The sequence below is a fragment of the Oncorhynchus kisutch genome, linkage group LG19 (genome assembly GCF_002021735.2).
Source record: "Oncorhynchus kisutch isolate 150728-3 linkage group LG19, Okis_V2, whole genome shotgun sequence".
NCBI classification, from domain to species: domain Eukaryota; kingdom Metazoa; phylum Chordata; class Actinopteri; order Salmoniformes; family Salmonidae; genus Oncorhynchus; species Oncorhynchus kisutch.
Window position 1 is genome coordinate 63,887,065 of NC_034192.2, and position 10,000 is coordinate 63,897,064.

At 45.4% G+C, this 10,000-nt stretch overlaps 1 protein-coding gene across 1 annotated transcript in view; it reads right to left on the reverse strand.

Annotated features, from left to right (window-relative positions):
- LOC109887301 (vascular endothelial growth factor receptor 3-like) overlaps positions 1-10,000 on the reverse strand; it is a 225,244-nt gene that overhangs the window by 214,125 nt on the left and 1,119 nt on the right.

Below are 10,000 nucleotides of genomic sequence, written 5' to 3' on the forward strand. Positions count from 1 at the left end.
TTCTCTACAAGCTGGGACTGATGGGATTAATAGGTTCTCTACTAGCTGGGACTGATGGGATTAATAGGTTCTCTACTAGCTGGGACTGATGGGATTAATAGGTTCTCTACTAACTGGGACTGATGGGATTAATAGGTTCTCTACTAGCTGGGACTGATGGGATTAATAGGTTCTCTACTAGCTGGGATTGATGGAATTAATAGGTTCTCTACTAGCTGGGACTGATGGGATTAATACATCTCCTCTACTAGCTGGGACTGATGGGATTAATAGGTTCTCTACTAGCTTGGTCTGATGGGATTAATAGGTTCTCTACTAGCTGGGACTGATGAGATTAATAGGGTCTCTACTAGCTGGGACTGAGGGGATTAATAGGTTCTCTACTAGCTGGGACTGATGGGATTAATAGGTTATCTACTAGCTGGGACTGATGGGATTAATAGGTTCTCTACTAGCTGGGACTGATGGGATTATAGGTTCTCTACTAGCTGGGATTGATGGGATTAATAGGTTCTCTACTAGCTGGGACTGATGGGATTAATAGGTTCTCTACTAGCTGGGACTGATGGGATTAATAGGTTCTCTACTAACTGGGACTGATGGGATTAATAGGTTCTCTACTAGCTGGGACTGATGGGATTAATAGGTTCTCTACTAGCTGGGATTGATGGGATTAATAGGTTCTCTACTAACTGGGACTGATGGGATTAATAGGTTCTCTACTAACTGGGACTGATGGGATTAATACATCTCCTCTACTAACTGGGACTGATGGGATTAATACATCTCCTCTACTAGCTGGGATTGATGGGATTAATAGGTTCTCTACTAGCTGGGACTGATGGGATTAATAGGTTCTCTACTAGCTGGGACTGATGGGATTAATAGGTTCTCTACTAGCTGGGACTGATGGGATTAATAGGTTCTCTACTAACTGGGACTGATGGGATTAATACATCTCCTCTCCGCCCTGGTTGTGAGGAGAGCTGGGCTGAGACTGTCCTCAGTGGACTGATGGGGATTTTGTTCCTTTCTGTTCTCTTCTGGTCAGAGCTAGGCCTGGGCTAGGTCAGGGCTAGTTCTGGGCTAGGTCAGGGCTATATCAGGGCTAGGTCAGGGCTATGTCAGGGCTATGTCGGGGCTAGGTCAGGGCTATGTCAGGGCTAGGTCCTGGGCTAGGTCGGGGCTAGGTCGGGGCTAGACCTGGGCTAGGTCTGGGCTAGGTCCTGAGTTAGGTCGGGGCTAGGTTGGGGCTAGATCTGGGCTAGGTCTGGGCTAGGTTGGGGCTAGGTCGGGGATTTGTTAGGGCTAGGTCGGGGCTTTGTCGGGGCTAGGTCGGGGCTAGGTCTGGGCTAGGTCTGGGCTATGTCCTGGGCTAGGTCGGGGCTAGGTCGGGACTAGGTCGGGGCTAGTCCTGGGCTAGGTCCTGGGCTAGGTCGGGGCTAGGCCTGGGCTAGGTCTGGGCTAGGCCTGGGCTAGGTCTGGGCTAGGTCGGGGCTAGATCCCCCTAGCTGTATGTTAGCCCCTAGCTGTATGTTAGCCCCTAGCTGTATGTTAGCCCCTAGCTGTATGTTAGCCCCTAGCTGTATGTTAGCCCCTAGCTGTATGTTAGCCCCTAGCTGTATGTTAACCCCTAGCTGTATGTTAGCCCCTAGCTGTATGTTAGCCCCTGTCTGTATGTTAGCCCCTAGCTGTATGTTAACCCCTAGCTGTATGTTAGCCCCTAGCTGTATGTTAGCCCCTAGCTGTATGTTAACCCCTAGCTGTATGTTAACCCTAGCTGTATGTTAGCCCCTAGCTGTATGTTAGCCCCTAGCTGTATGTTAACCCCTAGCTGTATGTTAGCCCTAGCTGTATGTTAGCCCCTGTCTGTATGTTAGCCCCTAGCTGTATGTTAGCCCCTAGCTGTATGTTAGCCCCTAGCTGTATGTTAACCCCTAGCTGTATGTTAGCCCCTAGCTGTATGTTAGCCCCTAGCTGTATGTTAGCCCCTAGCTGTAGGTTAGCCCCTAGCTGTATGTTAGCCCCTAGCTGTATGTTAGCCCCTGTCTGTATGTTAGCCCCTGTCTGTATGTTAGCCCCTAGCTGTATGTTAGCCCCTAGCTGTATGTTAACCCCTAGCTGTATGTTAGCCCCTAGCTGTATGTTAGCCCCTAGCTGTATGTTAGCCCTAGCTGTATGTTAGCCCCTAGCTGTATGTTAGCCCCTAGCTGTATTTTAGCCCCTAGCTGTATGTTACCTCCTAGCTGTATGTTAGCCCCTAGCTGTAGGTTAGCCCCTAGCTGTATGTTAACCCCTGTCTGTATGTTAGCCCCTAGCTGTATGTTAGCCCCTAGCTGTATGTTAGCCTCTAGCTGTATGTTAGCCCCTAGCTGTATGTTAGCCCCTAGCTGTATGTTAGCCCCTAGCTGTATGTTAACCCCTAGCTGTATGTTAGCCCCTAGCTGTATGTTAGCCCCTAGCTGTATGTTAACCCCTAGCTGTATGTTAGCCCCTAGCTGTATGTTAGCCCCTAGCTGTATGTTAGCCCCTAGCTGTATGTTAGCCCCTAGCTGTATGTTAGCCCCTAGCTGTATTTTAGCCCCTAGCTGTATGTTACCTCCTAGCTGTATGTTAGCCCCTAGCTGTAGGTTAGCCCCTAGCTGTATGTTAACCCCTGTCTGTATGTTAGCCCCTAGCTGTATGTTAGCCCCTAGCTGTATGTTAGCCCCTAGCTGTATGTTAACCCCTAGCTGTATGTTAGCCCCTAGCTGTATGTTAGCCCCTAGCTGTATGTTAGCTCCTAGCTGTATGTTAGCCCCTAGCTGTATGTTTGATATCCAAGGTGGCATAGCAGTTCAGACGTCTTTTGTCCTCGTCTTGTCGTGTCCTGTATATATATATATATTTACAACTTTTTCACATACATTTTATTTTTATTTTCCATCAACTCATCTTCAAAACACTCTCCTGCAACCCGCCTCACCAATGTATATTTATAAAAAAGTATTATTTACCTCAGATCTGTAATCCTCCAAGAAGCTAGCCAGAAACTCCAAGAAGCTAGCCTGAAACTAGCCAGAAGCTAATCCAGAAGCTAGTTCAGAAGCTAGTTAGCTCCTTTACTGGCAAATCGTTAGTATTCAGCTAACCACGGTTTGTGGTCATCAGCTATCCTTTAGCTCGAAAATCTATCGCCAGTTCTGTACGGCGCAGCACGGCTCGGAACGGAACATACCGGACCAATTTTTCTCTCCATGTCCCTGGATTTCGACTGCTCTCTGGACATTCATACCCGGATCTCACAGCTAGCTAGCTGCTATCCGTGTGACTATCGGCCTTCGTCGATTCCGGAGCAAACATCAATTATTCCGGAGCTAGCAAGCTCCGTCAATCACTCCTGAGTTCCATCAATCACACCTGGGCTGCAGTCACCTATCCGGACCCGTTTTACTGCCTTCGCGGAGCCCCACCGGGCCTTCACAACTGGACTGCCGACGTTATCTACCCGAAGGAGTTATTCGGCTGGCTCCTCCGTCGCGACGTTACCCGAACGCCCATCTGCGGCCTGCTAACCGTTAGCTGTCTTACCGGCTGCTATCTGAATAGACAATCGGACAATTTTTTAATTTTTTATTATTATTATTATGTTTTCTTCTTGGGCCTCTATAACTATATCTATTGTTTTTATTTTTGTTGTTGTTGTGTGATTTGGATTAATCCCCTCTACCATACGGAACCCCACTAATCTACTGTCGGAACGCAAGAGGTGGCTAACAACAGACCTCCATCCTATGCTAGCTTGCTACCGATGCCCTGGCTAGCTGTCTAAATCACCAACCAACCTCTCCACTCACCGGACCCTTTTGATCACTCGACTAAGCATGCCTCTCCTTAATGTCAATATGTCTTGTCCATTGCTGTTCTGGTTAGTGTTTATTGGCTTATTTCACTGTAGAGCCTCTAGTCCTGCTCACTATACCTTATCCAACCTATTAGTTCCACCACCCACACATGCAATGACATCTCCTGGTTTCAACGATGTTTCTAGAGACAATATCTCTCTCTTCATCACTCAATACCTAGGTTTACCTCCACTGTATTCACATCCTACCATACATTTGTCTGTACATTATACCTTGATGCTATTTTATCGCCCCCAGAAACCTCCTTTTACTCTATGTTCCAGACGTTCTAGACGACCAATTCTCATAGCTTTTAGCCGTACCCTTATTCTACTCCTCCTATGTTCCTCTGGCGATGTAGAGGTGAATCCAGGCCCTGCAGTGCCTAGCTCCACTCCTATTCCCCAGGCGCTCTCTTTTGACGACTTCTGTAACCGTAATAGCCTTGGTTTCATGCATGTTAACATTAGAAGCCTCCTCCCTAAGTTTGTTCTATTCACTGCTTTAGCACACTCTGCCAACCCGGATGTTCTAGCTGTGTCTGAATCCTGGCTTAGGAAGACCACCAAAAATTCAGACATTTTAATTCCAAACTACAACATTTTCAGACAAGATAGAACTGCCAAAGGGGGCGGTGTTGCAATCTACTGCAAAGATAGCCTGCAGAGTTCTGTCCTACTATCCAGGTCTGTACCCAAACAATTTGAACTTCTACTTTTAAAAATCCACCTCTCTAAAAACAAGTCTCTCACCGTTGCCGCCTGCTATAGACCACCCTCTGCCCCCAGCTGTGCTCTGGACACCATATGTGAACTGATTGCCCCCCATCTATCTTCAGAGTTCGTGCTGCTAGGCGACCTAAACTGGAACATGCTTAACACCCCAGCCATCCTACAATCTAAACTTGATGCCCTCAATCTCACACAAATTATCAATGAACCTACCAGGTACCTCCCCAAAGCCTTAAACACGGGCACCCTCATAGATATCATCCTAACCAACTTCCCCTCTAAATACACCTCTGCTGTCTTCAACCAAGATCTCAGCGATCACTGCCTCATTGCCTGCATCCGTAATGGGTCAGCGGTCAAACGACCTCCACTCATCACTGTAAAACGCTCCCTGAAACACTTCTGCGAGCAGGCCTTTCTAATCGACCTGGCCGGGGTATCCTGGAAGGATATTGATCTCATCCCGTCAGTAGAGGATGCCTGGATATTTTTTTTAAATGCCTTCCTAACCATCTTAAATAAACATGCCCCATTCAAGAAATTTAGAACCAGGAACAGATATAGCCCTTGGTTCTCCCCAGACCTGACTGCCCTTAACCAACACAAAAACATCCTATGGCGTTCTGCATTAGCATCGAACAGCCCCCGTGATATGCAGCTGTTCAGGGAAGCTAGAAACCATTATACACAGGCAGTTAGAAAAGCCAAGGCTAGCTTTTTCAAGCAGAAATTTGCTTCCTGCAACACTAACTCAAAAAAGTTCTGGGACACTGTAAAGTCCATGGAGAATAAGAACACCTCCTCCCAGCTGCCCACTGCACTGAAGATAGGAAACACTGTCACCACTGATAAATCCACCATAATTGAGAATTTCAATAAGCATTTTTCTACGGCTGGCCATGCTTTCCACCTGGCTACTCCTACCCCGGACAACAGCACTGCACCCCCAACAGCAACTCGCCCAAGCCTTCCCCATTTCTCCTTCTCCCAAATCCATTCAGCTGATGTTCTGAAAGAGCTGCAAAATCTGGACCCCTACAAATCAGCCGGGCTAGACAATCTGGACCCTTTCTTTCTAAAATTATCTGCCGAAATTGTTGCCACCCCTATTACTAGCCTGTTCAACCTCTCTTTCGTGTCGTCTGAGATTCCCAAAGATTGGAAAGCAGCTGCAGTCATCCCCCTCTTCAAAGGGGGGGACACTCTTGACCCAAACTGCTACAGACCTATATCTATCCTACCGTGCCTTTCTAAGGTCTTCGAAAGCCAAGTCAACAAACAGATTACCGACCATTTCGAATCTCACCATACCTTCTCTGCTATGCAATCTGGTTTCAGAGCTGGTCATGGGTGCACCTCAGCCACGCTCAAGGTCCTAAACGATATCTTAACCGCCATCGATAAAAAACATTACTGTGCAGCCGTATTCATTGATCTGGCCAAGGCTTTCGACTCTGTCAATCACCATATCCTCATCGGCAGACTCGACACTCTTGGTTTCTCAAATGATTGCCTCACCTGGTTCACCAACTACTTCTCTGATAGAGTTCAGTGTGTCAAATCGGAGGGTTTGCTGTCCGGACCTCTGGCAGTCTCTATGGGGGTGCCACAGGGTTCAATTCTTGGACCGACTCTCTTCTCTGTATACATCAATGAGGTCGCTCTTGCTGCTGGTGAGTCCCTGATCCACCTCTACGCAGACGACACCATTCTGTATACTTCCGGCCCTTCTTTGGACACTGTGTTAACAACCCTCCAGGCAAGCTTCAATGCCATACAACTCTCCTTCCGTGGCCTCCAATTGCTCTTAAATACAAGTAAAACTAAATGCATGCTCTTCAACCGATCGCTACCTGCACCTACCCGCCTGTCCAACATCACTACTCTGGACGGCTCTGACTTAGAATACGTGGACAACTACAAATACTTAGGTGTCTGGTTAGACTGTAAACTCTCCTTCCAGACCCATATCAAACATCTCCAATCCAAAGTTAAATCTAGAATTGGCTTCCTATTTCGCAACAAAGCATCCTTCACTCATGCTGCCAAACATACCCTTGTAAAACTGACCATCCTACCAATCCTCGACTTTGGCGATGTCATTTACAAAATAGCCTCCAATACCCTACTCAACAAATTGGATGCAGTCTATCACAGTGCAATCCGTTTTATCACCAAAGCCCCATATACTACCCACCATTGCGACCTGTACGCTCTCGTTGGCTGGCCCTCGCTTCATACTCGTCGCCAAACCCACTGGCTCCATGTCATCTACAAGACCCTGCTAGGTAAAGTCCCCCCTTATCTCAGCTCGCTGGTCACCATAGCATCTCCCACCTGTAGCACACGCTCCAGCAGGTATATCTCTCTAGTCACCCCCAAAACCAATTCTTTCTTTGGCCGCCTCTCCTTCCAGTTCTCTGCTGCCAATGACTGGAACGAACTACAAAAATCTCTGAAACTGGAAACACTTATCTCCCTCACTAGCTTTAAGCACCAACTGTCAGAGCAGCTCACAGATTACTGCACCTGTACATAGCCCACCTATAATTTAGCCCAAACAACTACCTCTTTCCCAACTGTATTTAATTTTAATTTATTTATTTATTTTGCTCCTTTGCACCCCATTATTTTTATTTCTACTTTGCACATTCTTCCATTGCAAAACTACCATTCCAGTATTTTACTTGCTATATTGTATTTACTTTGCCATCATGGCCTTTTTTGCCTTTACCTCCCTTCTCACCTCATTTGCTCACATTGTATATAGACTTGTTTATACTGCATTATTGACTGTATGTTTGTTTTTACTCCATGTGTAACTCTGTGTCGTTTTATCTGTCGAACTGCTTTGCTTTATCTTGGCCAGGTCGCAATTGTAAATGAGAACTTGTTCTCAACTGGTCTACCTGGTTAAATAAAGGTAAAATAAAAAAAATAAAAAAAATAAATAAATGTTAGCCCCTAGCTGTATGTTAGCCCCTAGCTGTATGTTAGCCCCTAGCTGTATGTTAGCCCCTAGCTGTATGTTAGCCCCTAGCTGTATGTTAGCCCCTAGCTGTATGTTAGCTCCTAGCTGTATGTTAGCCCCTAGCTGTATGTTAGCCCCTAGCTGTATGTTAGCCCCTAGCTGTATGTTAGCCCCTAGCTGTATGTTAGCCCCTAGCTGTATGTTAGCCCCTAGCTGTATGTTAACCCCTAGCTGTATGTTAGCCCCTAGCTGTATGTTAGCCCCTAGCTGTATGTTAGCCCCTAGCTGTATGTTAGCCCCTAGCTGTATGTTAGCCCCTAGCTGTATGTTAACCCCTAGCTGTATGTTAGCCCCTAGCTGTATGTTAGCCCCTAGCTGTATGTTAGCCCCTAGCTGTATGTTAGCCCCTGTCTGTATGTTAGCTCCTAGCTGTATGTTAGCCCCTAGCTGTATGTTAGCCCCTAGCTGTATGTTAGCCCCTAGCTGTATGTTAGCCCCTAGCTGTATGTTAGCCCCTAGCTGTATGTTAGCCCCTAGCTGTATGTTAGCCCCTAGCTGTATGTTAGCTCCTAGCTGTATGTTAGCCCCTAGCTGTATGTTAGCCCCTAGCTGTATGTTAGCCCCTAGCTGTATGTTAGCCCCTAGCTGTATGTTAACCCCTAGCTGTATGTTAGCCCCTAGCTGAACATGCAGGTTTCAGTCTGTGAATTCATGGTTAAAAAATATGGCTGTTGTTTTCAATTTCCTGAACATTTTCTGTTTTGGAGATAAGAGGTTTTCATCAGACAGCGATGATATGAAAAGAGAATCGAGGTCTGCGGTGTGGAGTAATGAGTAAGAATGAAACCTGCGTGTTGAGGTATTATCTCTGGTCTCCATGAACAGCTTTTTGAACACCAATCAATGATGAATAACTTTCACACAGCTCTACACTGAAACCTGCACATTCAGCTATACGGGCACATGTTCATATAACAGGCTTAACACCAGGTATCTCTGGCCTTCAAACTGGAATCCTTGCTGGTGAAACTGCCACGTCCATTTGGGATATTACAACAACAAAGAATTTAAAACAACAAACACCGTTTTTATTCCCCCCTCTGACATCATAATATGTACCGCCATGTTTTTTTTACTGCGCTGCTGGACGGTGCTCACGCGCTGTTTTCCCTCCACTGCAGATTCCATCTTTAAATGACCAGCGGTTCAACACCAATCAATGACGAATAACTTTCAGGCAGAGTACACTACACTACGACCTGCATGTTGAGCTACGGGAACATTCCCATACGGACTTTTCAACAGCAATCAATCATTAAAAATTAAAACTTTCACACTAAAACAATTTTGTTAAGTGTCATTTATCACGACATTAAGATCTGTACTTATCTATTTCATAATTATTATTATGTTTCCTAGTCAGATATGATGCTTTTTAACAATATTTTCAAAAACATTCTCATTACCGTAACAGTTTTTCGAAGTCCAAAAAGGTATGAACAAAACAAATGTTAACATTGCTGCGCTAATGAAAATGCCTGAACACTAAAAATACTAATATTTCAAATGAATTATAAAATCGGATCAGACATTTCCCAATTTGAAGGGGGTGTTGGAGAATAAGAACCTCATTCTGAAGGCATATTAGCAAATAAATTAACATAACTTGTTCTCATCTATGGACTACTACATAGAAAATAAACTAACTCGAGAATTTAACCGGGACGCATTTCGGTAATGAGAATTTACGGTGAAAATGTTACAAAATTCTGGCGAAAAATGCCAAATGTATTTATAAAATGACACAGTTTTTTTTTCAGATGCATCATGGATTTGTTACTCAATTTGCCACAGACATTTTAGGGACTAACACACACGGACCTCCAACTCGATCAACTAGAGCCATATTAAGGAGACGAGTGATAGAATAATGAAATTAAACAAGGATGTTGAGCTATTCTCTCTGGTCTTTATGAACAGCTGTTCAACACCAATCAATAATGAGAATAACTTTCACACTGCTTGTTGAGCTACAGAAACATCTCCATATAACACGGGCTGAATCCTGCTGGCTAACATAAACACACAGAAACCATATTCAACATCAATCAATGATGAACAAGAATAAAACTCATGACTCCAACCTGTATGTTCACCAGCAGACACCTGGTAGTCTCTCTGGCCTTATTTACTTTAACAAAAAAATGTAATATTTATTTAACTAGGCAAGTCAGTTAAGAACACATTTTTAATTTAAGGGTTGGTTCCTCAGTCCCTAACCAGGCTGAGGGTTCCTCAGTCCCTAACCAGGCTGAGGGTTCCTCAGACCCTAACCAGGCTGAGGGTTCCTCAGACCCTAACCAGGCTGAGGGTTCCTCAGACCCTAACCCCCTATTTATCATGTGGCTGGTATG